The sequence below is a fragment of the Zingiber officinale genome, chromosome 11B (genome assembly GCF_018446385.1).
Source record: "Zingiber officinale cultivar Zhangliang chromosome 11B, Zo_v1.1, whole genome shotgun sequence".
Taxonomy (NCBI): domain Eukaryota; kingdom Viridiplantae; phylum Streptophyta; class Magnoliopsida; order Zingiberales; family Zingiberaceae; genus Zingiber; species Zingiber officinale.
The window spans coordinates 78,812,022-78,824,645 of record NC_056007.1 but is presented as its reverse complement, the minus strand read 5'-3'; the positions used below and the strand labels follow the sequence as shown (position 1 = coordinate 78,824,645).

The window sequence follows — 12,624 nt, the reverse complement described above, 5'->3', positions numbered from 1 at the left end:
AGAACGGTGATATATATTCACAACATCGGTCACTTCGAATCATCTTAATCTTTCTATTAATCTGGTTTTCAACCTCATTCTTATAGAGTTTAAATTTTTCTATAACTTCATCCTTACTTTTGAGAAGATACACATAACAGTATTTTGTATTATCATCTACAAAAGTAATGAAGTATTTATTTCCACCATGTGTTGATGTACCTTTGAGGTCGCACACGTCAGTGTGAATTAGCCCGAGTAGTTTGTTGCTTCTTTCAATATATTGAAAGGATGACCGTATCATTTTTGCTTCAATACAAATCTCATACTTGTATTTCGGGTCAAGGTGAAATGTAAGTATTCTTTGCATATTTATTAATCTACGCAATACATTATAGTTAACATGTCTTAGTCTACCATGTCACAAATATGAAGACTCAAGCCTATAAGTGGAAGAGTTTTCATTTTTATTTATCTTAGGCCTATTGACCATTACATTAAACTTAAACAACCCATCAGATACATAACCTCTTCCAACAAACATTTCATTCTTAGACAGTACAACTCTGTCTGACTCAAAAACAAAGCGAAAGTCATGCTTACTTAACAGTGATTCGGACACTAGATTCTTCCGAATCTTCGGAACATACAACACATTAGCAAGAGATGCACGACAGAGGAGAAGGGGAACGTAGGTGGAGAGCTTCAACTTTTTTGAGCATGTAACCTTTTACCTGTGATTGCAACCTCCTTATATAAGAGCTTAGGCTAATGGGCAGTATTAATGGTCATTATTTGCCAGCTGTGTCTTTCTTTAATGCATCCGTTACACAAGCATCAAAAAAGCTTATGTTGGTTGTTCCACTTGGGCAAATTTTGCCTAGATCGGTTCGACATTCGGCACGTGCAGGTCATGCTCACACACGAGTCAACTTGGTTCAGTGCAATTCAGACCCTCGATTTGCACCCCCTGCGCACCTACGCGTGAGAGAGAGCCTCTCCCCATGCATTTGTTCACATTATCAAAATATGTGAATCAATATAAACTAACTAAAATGCCTTAAAACTCCCAATGTAGGACTGAAGTCTCATTCACAATGGAGTTTTTTTCCCCTCTTCTACCTCTTCTTCATTCACATATATGCAACAAAAAGAACAAAGGATCAAGAAGGTCTAAGCACAAGAATCTCAAGGCGACATGGAGCAAATCTTCATTTGAAGAGTCAAAGAACGAAGAATATGTTAGACTAGCACTAACGGCTAACTACTAAGAGGAGAGCATCGATGAAAGAGAAGTTAATTTAGAGGAAAGCAATGATGAAGGGGGAGCATCCAACTACAAGTCTGGTACGGTAAGTGAGATACCTCAGCTTCCTCCTTACTAATTATACAATGATATTAAAATATTATCTAGTTGTGCAAATTAAAAATAAAAGTATGTAAAATTAAGAAAAGGACAATATTGACTTAAAAGTTAATTTAGCAAATGCAGGTCCGCATTTGATAAAATTAAAAATAAAAATTCTAAATTAAAAGAATTATTGGAAACTCAAAAACTAGAGTTAGAAAAATTCTTAAAATTCCAAACTTATTTTTGAATACTTATGCAAAAAATTTTCTATTAAATTGATATATTAAAAATTATAGAGGTCAAATTATAAAAATAATATTTTAAGAAAATATTTAATTAATTAAGTACGTAATAATTTATTTTGCATTCCAAATTATCTGTTTGTGCATGATAGAAAGTAATGTACTTAATTATTAATATTATTAATTAAATTATTATTTGTAATTTTTTTGTTCAATTTTCATTAGATTTTAATTTTTCTATAATAAATAAATATGTTATCTATTAGTAGAAAAAAATTTAAAATTTTTTGACTGTTAACTAATTTTTTATAAGTTTTTAAATGAAAATCAAAATTTTAAAATATAAAAAAAATTCGGACATTGATTTTTAAAAAATTTGATATTTTTTTAAGATAATCATTAAATTTTCCATATTCAGAAAATTTGACAAGTTGTTTTGAGGTATAAATCTATTTTTAAGAATTTAATTTTAAAAATAACTATTCTATATAAAAATATTTATTTTGACTATATGAAAAATAATTTTCTTTAAAAATTTTTTTATTATCAAATTAACTTTGTTTGACATTGCTAAAAGTTTTTAGGATTTTTTAACAATTAAAGATACTTTTCAAATTATTATTTTTTTGGGGCAAACTTGAGGGTTAATTTTTAAACATTATTTTATATACAAAATAATTACGGTAAAAATACAAAATCTTGAATTATCTATGTACAACCACTAGTTTTTTTTCTTCAAGTTTTGTTATGCTATTTTTTATTTTCTTCATATTTTTTTTTATATAATGAAAGAGGGAGTAATGGTAAGGGGAGGACTTAATTATAAAATATTAATGTTATGATTGTAAATATTTATGATTATATAATTATTTATTTATAATTTCGTGCCTCTTTATCTTATTTTAACTTGAGTTGATTCACATCAAAAGAAGAGATTATAAATATCACAGGTTAGTTTTGATGTTAATCAACCGAGTTAAGATAGGTCCTATATATTATGATGTCTTGTATTTAAGTATACAGGAATTTAAGAATATAAAAAGTGAAGCGAAAGATATAGCAAACGAGAAAGATGAAGAAAAGAGCCGATGGAGAAACTCTAGACATGATCATGTTCATGCGGTGATAGATCTAGAAATTCAAATATGGAAGGGCGAACAAGAGACAGTATCCTCTATTTCTACTGATAGAATTGTATAATATTAGGAGTTCCATAGCCGAGGGAGAACCCTTTGAATCCGCCCCTGTGTTCATGGAACTCTTTGTAAAGAAAATCAGCAAGTAAGATACAAGCAAGCAAGAGCTGACGAATTTATTTAAGGTAAAATGGTTGCATCTAGATCGATCTGAAGAAAAGGCTGTTTTTATAGTTCACGACTAAATTAATCAGCAAGAGGTAGAGGAACCATGCATCGGAATCCTGTCGCCGGCGGGAGGTAAAGGTGCTCATTGCATCGACCTACAAAGTAAAATGAGAACTAATAAGTTTATGAGATAATCAATTCAACAAAGTCGTTGTAGTATAGTGGTGAGTATTCCCGCCTGTCACGCGGGTGACCCGGGTTCGATCCCCGGCAACGGCGCTTTATCACGTTTTCTCATTTTTTTTTGCCTTTTGCTTATTTTCTAAACCGATGGGCGATTCCGGCGATCATGGTCGACGCAATAGCCCCGTGGACGTCGCCCAGCTCAACGCTGCCTCCTATCTCGATCCCCACTATTGGTATGGCAGCTCGCTACTCTTCTCCCTCCCTTTTCCTTCGCTTCGCTTCCTGCCTCAATCTCTGTTCTGACTTCATAGGGACGAGAGGTTCGCGCCGCCGAGGAGCACTATGAATGGTTCAAAGACTACTCCCACTTCCGACACCTCCTCCGCCCCTTCCTCAATCCACCCCACTCGGTAACTTCACCGTGTTCGCTTTCTCACTTACTCGTCCGGCATGCGTGCATAGTTATAGCATTCAATTTGTATTCTTTGGTATATTGCTAGGTATTGGAGATCAGTTGTGGCAACTCGCTGCTCTGCGAGGAGCTTCACAAGGATGACATCGCCGACATGACCTGCGTCGACATCTCTCCTGTCGCGGTTGAAAGGATGCGGAGCCGCTTTCGAGACAAGGGACATGAAGGTGATGAGTCTTAAGTAGGATTTCCGCTGCTCTTGCGTTGTTTGTGGAAATGTCAACATCGACGGTCTGACATGAAGGTTTCTTTTTGTTTTCCTTGCACCGCCAGGCATCACGGTGGTTCAGGCCGACATGCAAGACCTACCCTTCGGCAGTGAGTCCTGTCCTTCAATATTGTGATCGAGAAAGGCTGAAATGCTCTTTCCATGTATAATTCACTTTTGCAATCTGTATCATAATTGCATTTTCCTTTTTCTTCCACCTTACTTGATTGGTGATCAGGGTAGGCCAGACTTTGAACGGTTTGTATTCATATAATAAAATAATAAAAGTGATGAATAAGCATAAAAATATATAGAAATATCTTGAAGCGCACACTAAACGATAGAGAAAAAGAGAAAGGAATATGATACGCACACCCATTTAAATAGAAAGGATAGCCCTCGGTACATGAATAAGCTCGTATTATATTAGATCTATGTAGTCTTTTTACATTGTAATAGATGTTTCCATGTCTCAAATCATCTGTGATAGTAAAGTCCCATGGTGATCAGAAACAAGAACAAAAATCATACTTAAAGCTTTGCTCGATTGAGATTCAGCATAGATTTGGGGTCTGACCGTTTGTCCACCCACTCATCCCGAACCAAGTGTGATTGTTTGTATGCCCAAGAGAGCATGTTGAGAACCTCAGCCTCCTCCAACTCCTAGCTGTCGAGCACATGTTTAGTGATGTAACAAAGAAGAATCAGAGTTTCATGCTGCACCTGCTTGCCGTAGTAGACTAGCTGGACAAGGTGCCTTGCTCCATCGGAGTCAATTATTGTTTGGGGATGAGTGACATGTAGATAGTTCTGGGTGCATGCGAACTTGGTCAGTGCCACCACCACTTCTCTCATCACGACCATCGCCTTGTCGTCCAGCAGGTGAACCAATGGACCTATGATCCTCATCTCAGTTGCTCGGAATGTCCAGGACAAGTAGTCGAGAGCTATGACACTAGCAATGAGTAGGCCGGTGAACTTCCCCTTTCCACGATTTGGAGGAATTGCTCAATGAAGGCCTTGGACGCTAGTGAATATGGCTTGAATGCAGACCGACGAAGATCAGCATTGTACTCGGCCACGACGGCTATTTCCATTAGCACCATAGCGGAATTGTATCGAACATCTCCGCCTTTCTCAAGGAGCACGGCGAAACAGAGGAGAGCTTGGGATTTGGTGATGCTTTTGCAAATGTCGGTGTTGCCCTTGGTCAGTTGCCACAAGGCCTTGGTAGCCATGGTCTTCAGGTAAGCCTTGGTACTTGGATCCTCCATTTCCCTGGCTCAGTTGTCGGAGGTTGACAAAGAATGCTGCTGTGGTTTCCAGGGGAACGATGCGTTGTTGCTGCACTGGCTGTTGTCATCTTTGCTGATCTTGGCGAAGGTGACGGTATATTGAATGACTATGTGGAATTGATTGATCTTCGATTGGCCTCTTTCGGCCGGAGGGGGGCTATCTCCGAGCCGTCGACGAGGGTGGAAGGGGAGGTAGCAGCAACCTTGTTGACGAGCATGACAGAGTGGATGGATGGATGCCCCACGGGGTTATCTCGGCTGGTAAAGGCGTGGAAGTTTGTCACTGAGAACATGAGTTCGAGTCCGCAGGACAACGGGGATTTATTCTCTATCCCTGTGCAAAAAAGTCTCGGCCCACTGCGTACTTGCCACCGAGCTACCGTGATTTACCTCCCTCGTGATGACCCTGGGCAGGGTACGGCGGGGGCCCTGAGGGCGAGGGTTTCGTCTTTTGTCAATGACAGAGTGGATGGACAGGGTCTTGGAAGGCACGGAGTACTTATTGTGCTATTCGACGGTCTCGAAGGTGAGAAGGCGACTAGAGGCGCACGATGTTGTTCTGGGCGAAAATGTCCTGGCACTTAGGATTGTTGGCAACGACTTTAACTACGGCAGAGGTGGAGCCTCGTCGGAGGTAGGGCGCTATACGACAGTCCCACCTTAGCCATCCGAGGCTCTCTTGGTGATATTTATGTTATTAATTTATATTATCATTATATTTATTTAATGAAATGGATTTTAAAATCTATATATTTTATATACCTGAGCTAGCTTGATGAAAAAATAATTGTAATGCAATTATTCTACATATATTGAATTCTCTCTTTTGCCATTCTGTATGAAAGCACTTAATTCATGATAATGGAATATTATTATGCTTTATGTTTATAGGCAGAGATAAATATATGTATAACATATTTATTTTCATACATCCATTATGTATCTGTATTGGTTATAATTAATATTATTATTTGAAATAATAATAATAATAATAATAATAATAAAAATCTAGATGAGCTACATTTCATTTCATCATCTCGGGACATGTTGCTACGGTAGGATATTTAGATTGTCATCTACGCACCCGCGGTTCGATCCCCAACTACGATGTATTTGTAGAAATTTTCCTCCAAATGAGGAGCGCAATCAAAGGATGCTGGGCGTTTGGGTTGGCTGTCATGCGCGCTTCCTGATTTATCCTGGTGGCCGGTGGGAAACTTCCATGGAACCGAATCGATTATCCCAGAAATAATCAATGAGACTAATTGGGATTTTTTTTTTTTTTTTTAACATTTCATTAGTAACTTCATTCATTTCGTTAGTAACTTCAATTGAACAAAGTAACTTTAGTTTTAATTTCATATGTATTTTCAATTTTAAGGCCAAATAAAATTAGATAGTAATTATTATCTAACATTCTCCCACTTGCCTAAAAATTTGATGAAATTAAAACTAAGCATAAGTATGATGCATTATATATAACTTTAATCATCAAGAAACTCATCCTCTTATAACATCGTAATCACCTTAGTACAATGGAACGCTAAATGAGAATTATAGTGATTGTACATTATATAATATACTTCCTTCTATATACCACAAACATTAGCATCCTGTCATACTAGGCCTATAAATAAATATATAATTTGATAATGATGTTTCTAGGCAATTCATGTGTGTTATAGCATACTAATGTGTATATCACAACTAGAAATTAGATATCATAAATGCATAAGTGAGCTCAGAGTGTCAACTTAATAAATCATTCAAATAACAACCAAGACTCATTCGATGTACATATTCATTAAATATTTTTGGTTGCAAACATCTAGTTAATAGATCAATAATCATCACTATTCTAATATAATCAATAAACACTCTTTGTTTTTGAACTTGTTCTTTAACTACAAAATATTTTAATTCCATATGTTTAACACTTCTTGAGTATTTATTATCTTTTGAGAAGAATATTGTTGTAAAATTATCATAATAAATTTTCAATGACTTGACAATAATGTCGACAATTCCAAGTTCTAAAATAAAATTCTGTAACCATAATGCATGGATTGTGACTTCAAAACATGCCACAAACTTTGCTTCTATTATAGATAAAGCAATGATAGATTATTTAGCACTTTTTCATGATATTGCTCCTTCTCCAAAAAGAAACAAATAACCAAAAGTGGACTTTCTACTATTGATGCATTCGGCAAAATTTGAATCCGAGTAACCAACCACTTTCAAGTGATTAGTTTTTCTGTACATGAGCATGTAATTCTTGGTGCCTTGAAGATACCTTAAAACTTTCTTAGCAGCTTTCCATGATCAATTCTAGGATTACTTTGATATCTGCCGAGTATTCCAATTGCAAAATTAATATCTAGTCTTGTACAAATTTACATACATTAAACTTCCTATAACAGAAGCATATGAAATTAAATCCATTTGTTTTCATTCTATATCATTCTTTGGACATTGTATAATACTAAATTGGTCCCTTTTTAAATTGGAGAAATTATAGAAGAATATTTTTTCATATTAAATCTCTCTAAAATTCTTTCAACATAAAATTTTTGAGACAATCCCAATAATCCTTGTGATTTATCATAAAATATTTCAAGTCCAATCACACATGACGTCTTGCTCATATCTTTCATTTCAAAATTCTTAGAGAGAAAGTCTTTTGTCTTAACAACATGTCCAAATCATTAGTAGCAAGCAAAATATCAACAACATATAGGACTAAAAATATAATTTTGCCCCTACTAATCTTTCTATATATGCAATGATCAACAAAATTTTCTTCAAAACCAAACCATGTAATGATATTATTTAGCGTAATATACCATTGTCTGGAAGTCTATTTAAGTCCATATATTGATTTCTTAAGTTTACACACTAGATGACTTTTTCCTTCAATTGAAAAATCTTCAGGTTGGTTGATATATAATTCTTTCTCAAGATTTCTATTCAAAAAGGTTGTTTTCACATCGATCTGGTGTAACTTTAAATCATAATAAGTCACTAGTTCCATGATAATACGTAATGTTCTTTGAGATAGGTGAAAATATCTCTTTATAATCAATGTCATCTTGTTGAGTGTATCATTTAGCAATAAGTCTAGCCTTATATCATTCAATAGTACCATTCGAGTCGCGCTTGGTCTTAAAGACCCGTTTACATCCAACTTGTTTGGAACCTTCTGGCAATTCAACGATATCCCAAACATCATTTTCATACATGGATTGCAACTCTTCTTTCATTGCATTGATCCATTTATCTGACTATGCATTTTCTATGGCTTGTAAATAAGTTTCATAATCATTTGAAATAGAAGTTTTTCTTATTCTTTGAGATCTCCTCAATCCCATTTTTTTGTGACTCATTTGCATCAAATCTTTGTGAGTTAGTTTCTTTAAGGGATATTTCATTATGTTGTTCTGTATTGATAACTGGGACAACTTTTAGAACAACAATGGATGAAGGAATACTTTTAGATAAAGTAATATTTACCTTAATTTCCTTTGTATCCACATTTTGTTGTTCGTCTCTCCCACTAACTTCACTATTCTCAAGGAATTTTGCATTACCAGTTTCTATTATTCTTAGATTATGGTTAGGACAATAAAATATATACCTTTTAGATTTCTCTGGATAACCAATAAAGTAACTACTAACTGTTCAAGAATCTAAACTTTTTTCATGTGGATTATAAAGTCTTGCTTCTATTGAACAACCCCGAACATGTTGGTGTCTTAAGCTAGGTTTCCTATTTGTCCATAACTCAAAAGGAGTATTTGGAACTACCTTTCTAGGAATCCGATTAAGCAAGTACATTGATATTTTTAAAGCATATATCTACAATGATGTAGGTAATGATGAATTACTCATCATACTTCTAGCCATATCCATTAATGTGTGATGCGGTGATAAGGAGGGACCCCACCATGCTGCCATGGTGGAGGTCAACGAAGGTCAGAGTTAAGGCGGCCAACACCCCACTATAACTCGTCGATCGGGCAAGTGGTTCCAACGACCGAGATATAAAGAGGCCAGACTCGACGACATCACTGGCTCGGCTACTATCTGAGCACTCGGCGCTAAAAACAGGAATGAATGCCAAGTGTTTGTAGAAGTAGACTGTGCGACTACCTCGCTCAACCTTACATCAATATTCAGAACAGCAGAGTAGAGACATGGCCGAGCAGCCATACAACGCCACTACAACCGAGCGGCTATCCCGCTCGGCTAAGTAATGGATTCATCATCCGAACGATGCTCAGGTCGAACGGTTATCTTGTTCGACCCAGCAATGGGCGACGTTGTAGAGGACTCTTAGACGAGCGACCATTCCGCTTGGCCAAGCCATAGATACAACAGGATATCCTTCGACATCCTTTTAGGAGTTAGTGCCACCGACGGACGGCATGGTCAGATAGAGGATCGTACGGCGGAAGCTTTCACTGTCACTTCAGAGATATGCTTGGCCCGTTAAGGTACTGTGTCAGGGACACTTTCCTGACATGTCTCTTCAGGAAAAGTTTGAGATAGTGTGCCCGCTTTAAGAGGCGTGCACACATGTTACAAGAGGCCTATATAAAGGGGGGGGGGGGGTCCAGGCATCGACGGAGGTATGCTTTTCTCGCGATCTCTACAGTTGCGCTACAGTTTTCGTTACTTCTTGCATCGTCGGAGGCTGACTTGAGCATCGGAGGGCCATCACCGGGGATCCCTTCTCTGGCTCGGCACTGACGCTGCTTGTGTTGCAGGCAGGCGCGAAGTCAGGCGCGAAGTCCATCGGAGGTCAGCAGGAGCGCCACGTCCCCAGCATCCACTTCCCCGACTTTCGGACATGATCAATTTGGTTACGCCTTTCTGCCACACCATTTTGTTGAGGTGTGTATGACATAATATATTGTGCACATATGCCATTTTTTTCAAAACGTTTTGCAAATGGACATGAATTTTGTCATATTTCATCATACTTCTTGTAGTATTCACCTCCTCTATCAGATCTTATAATTTTCACTTTCTTGTCTAATTGTTTTTCAACCTCGTTAATGTAGATTTCAAAAGCATCTACTGCTTGAGATTTTTCTTTAAGCAAATAGACATATCCATAAAGGTGATAAAATATTTTTCTCCACCAAAAGATGAAGTATCAAAAGTTCCACATATATCAGTATGTATTATTTCAAGAAGCTGAGTGCTTCTTGTGGCTTCTTTCTTTTTTATGTTTGGTTTGTTTTCCCTTAACCAAGATAAGTAAAATCTAAACTTTGTAGAATGTCATTCTTTACCAATCTTTCAATTTTTTCTTTGGACATATGACCTAAACTTTTATGCCATAAGAAAGCGGAACTTTGACTAAACATATTTTGCTTAATTCCAATACTTTGGTGCACAGCAAGGATTTAATAAATTTATTATCAAGTTTTATTTATATAAACCATCAGTAAGAATTCCAGAACCAAAAAGTCTTGAATTCTTATATAAATTAAAACAAGCTTTTCCAAAATTAAAATCAAACCCACAAACATTTAGTTTTGGAAGAGAAATAAGGTTCCTTGAAATTGAAGGTACATAGAGAATCTGTCATAGGTATAAATGATAGCCCATATCAAAGACCAAACAATAAATCCCTATGCCTTCAATCGAAGCCTTCATATAATTTTCCATATATAGGAAATTCACAATTCGGTTTGTGGTTTTTGTTAGGATCGATTGATGCTAGAGGGGGAGGGGGGGTGAATAGCTCGTCGCGTTCCGTTTGCTTGCTTCAGTGTTGTTGATATGTAACGAAAAGAACTCGAAACAAGACTCACAACGCTAACATGTAGATTTACTTGGTATCCACCTCAAGAAGAGGTGACTAATCTAAGGATCCACACGCGACACGCACTCCACTAATAAAAATACTCTTTCTCGATAACTACCGGAGGTGAAGAAATCTCGTACAAGACTCACACAACAAGATATACAAGAACAATGAAATACAAGCTAATGCAATAGAAAATCTTACAAGATTTACAGTGAAGAAACCCTAGCTTGCTCTTCTTCTAGATTGAATACACCTCTTGACTTGCTTGAAAGTGCAACAACACTCCTTTCTAAGCCTCCAAGATCTGGTGTGTGTGTGTGTGAGCTCGGTGGAGAAGAACGCGTGAAGATCGGGATCGAGCGAGCAAAGAAGTGATGAAGAAATCGCTCGCCAACGAATTTAACCTGCGCAACGGTCACATCTTAATCGATTGACCAATTGATTGGGGAGGCTTGAATCGATTAGTCAATCGATTCGGAGCACCTCTGTGCTCTACTGGAGAAGGCCTGAATCGATCGCTCGATCGATTTATCCTTCTTCGCGTCGCGCTCGATTTCTAGTTACCAATTGATCAGTCGATCGATTTACGGTGCCCAATCGATCGGTTGATCGATTGGGAAGGCTTCTGTGTGGGCGATATAAGCTCCCAATCAATCGATCGATCGGTTAGGCTGCTGTTTATCGCAGCGCTCTCCCAATCGATCGGCTGATTGATTGAGTTTCGGTTCAATCGATCGGTTGATCGATTGATTACCCTTGACTTACTTAACTCAAGCTCAAGGGCCCCTAATTCCAACATCCGGTCAACCATGACCTGTTGGGAAATCCTCATGCCTAGCATCCGGTCAACCTTGACTTGCCGGGACTTCTTCACCAAGTGTTCGGTCAACCCTTTGACCCACTTGGACTTTTCTCCTCGTGCCAAGTGTCCGGTCAACCTTGACCCACTTGGACTTATCATCTCATGCCAAGTGTCCAATGAAAGACATCTGGTGGAAGGAAGTCCAAGGTGTTTGAAAAAATTAATTTTCATGTCTTTCATTGCACCAACAATAACTTGGGGTCCCTAAACCTTTAGGAAATCCAAAAACATGAAGTTTTGAGGTTTAAGTATCAATATTTGAATGCAAACCTCAACCTAACTTCAATCTAGTGTTTCTTAACCATTTCTCCTTGATTTCATCATGAAAACTACCCTTAAATGTATATAAATATATTCCAAGGGGTTAGGAGTGGGTACAGGAGCTAAAAATGGCTTAAAGTATTGAAATCAGACTTTCCCAGTCAAAATCAGCCTTTTCAATCAATTGGGTTAGGACTCAATCGATTGAACTTGTTTCAATTGATCGCCTGATCGATTCCATGAGCCACTGTTCATGGAAAAACTGTGTGAATTGATCCACTGATCGATCTAGCCAGGGTTAAATCGATCAGCTGATCGATTCAGCGAGCTTCTGCTCGCGATAATACCCTTCTCAATCGATCAGCTAATCGATTGGGTTTCTGAATTTCTGAAATCTAATTTCAGTCGAAATTCAGAAATGCCCTAAAAATTCTACAAAATTCTAAAAATCATGAAACTTCTTGTAGACATTATTTAAGGTATATACTATCATGGGAAAATAGTTTTCTATGAAAATACATCTTATTTTCAAAGATTGACATAAAATTAGAAACTTGTAAAAATTTCAATGTTTCTTCCAAGTTTGTGTCTAACTTTTCAATGATGATTACTATCAAAAGATAGCCTTCATCAAGGTTTTCCA

General features: G+C 37.1%; 1 non-coding gene and 1 pseudogene across 1 annotated transcript; one reads left to right on the top strand and one right to left on the bottom strand.

Moving 5' to 3' along the window:
- The first annotated feature begins 3,083 nt into the window (after positions 1 to 3,083).
- On the top strand, positions 3,084 to 3,155 carry TRNAD-GUC. The gene has a single exon. It is a non-coding gene; the product is annotated as a tRNA-Asp (tRNA).
- Positions 3,156 to 4,273: 1,118 nt separating this feature from the next.
- LOC122034077 lies at positions 4,274 to 9,835 on the bottom strand (annotated as a pseudogene).
- Between the last annotated feature and the right edge of the window lie 2,789 nt (positions 9,836 to 12,624).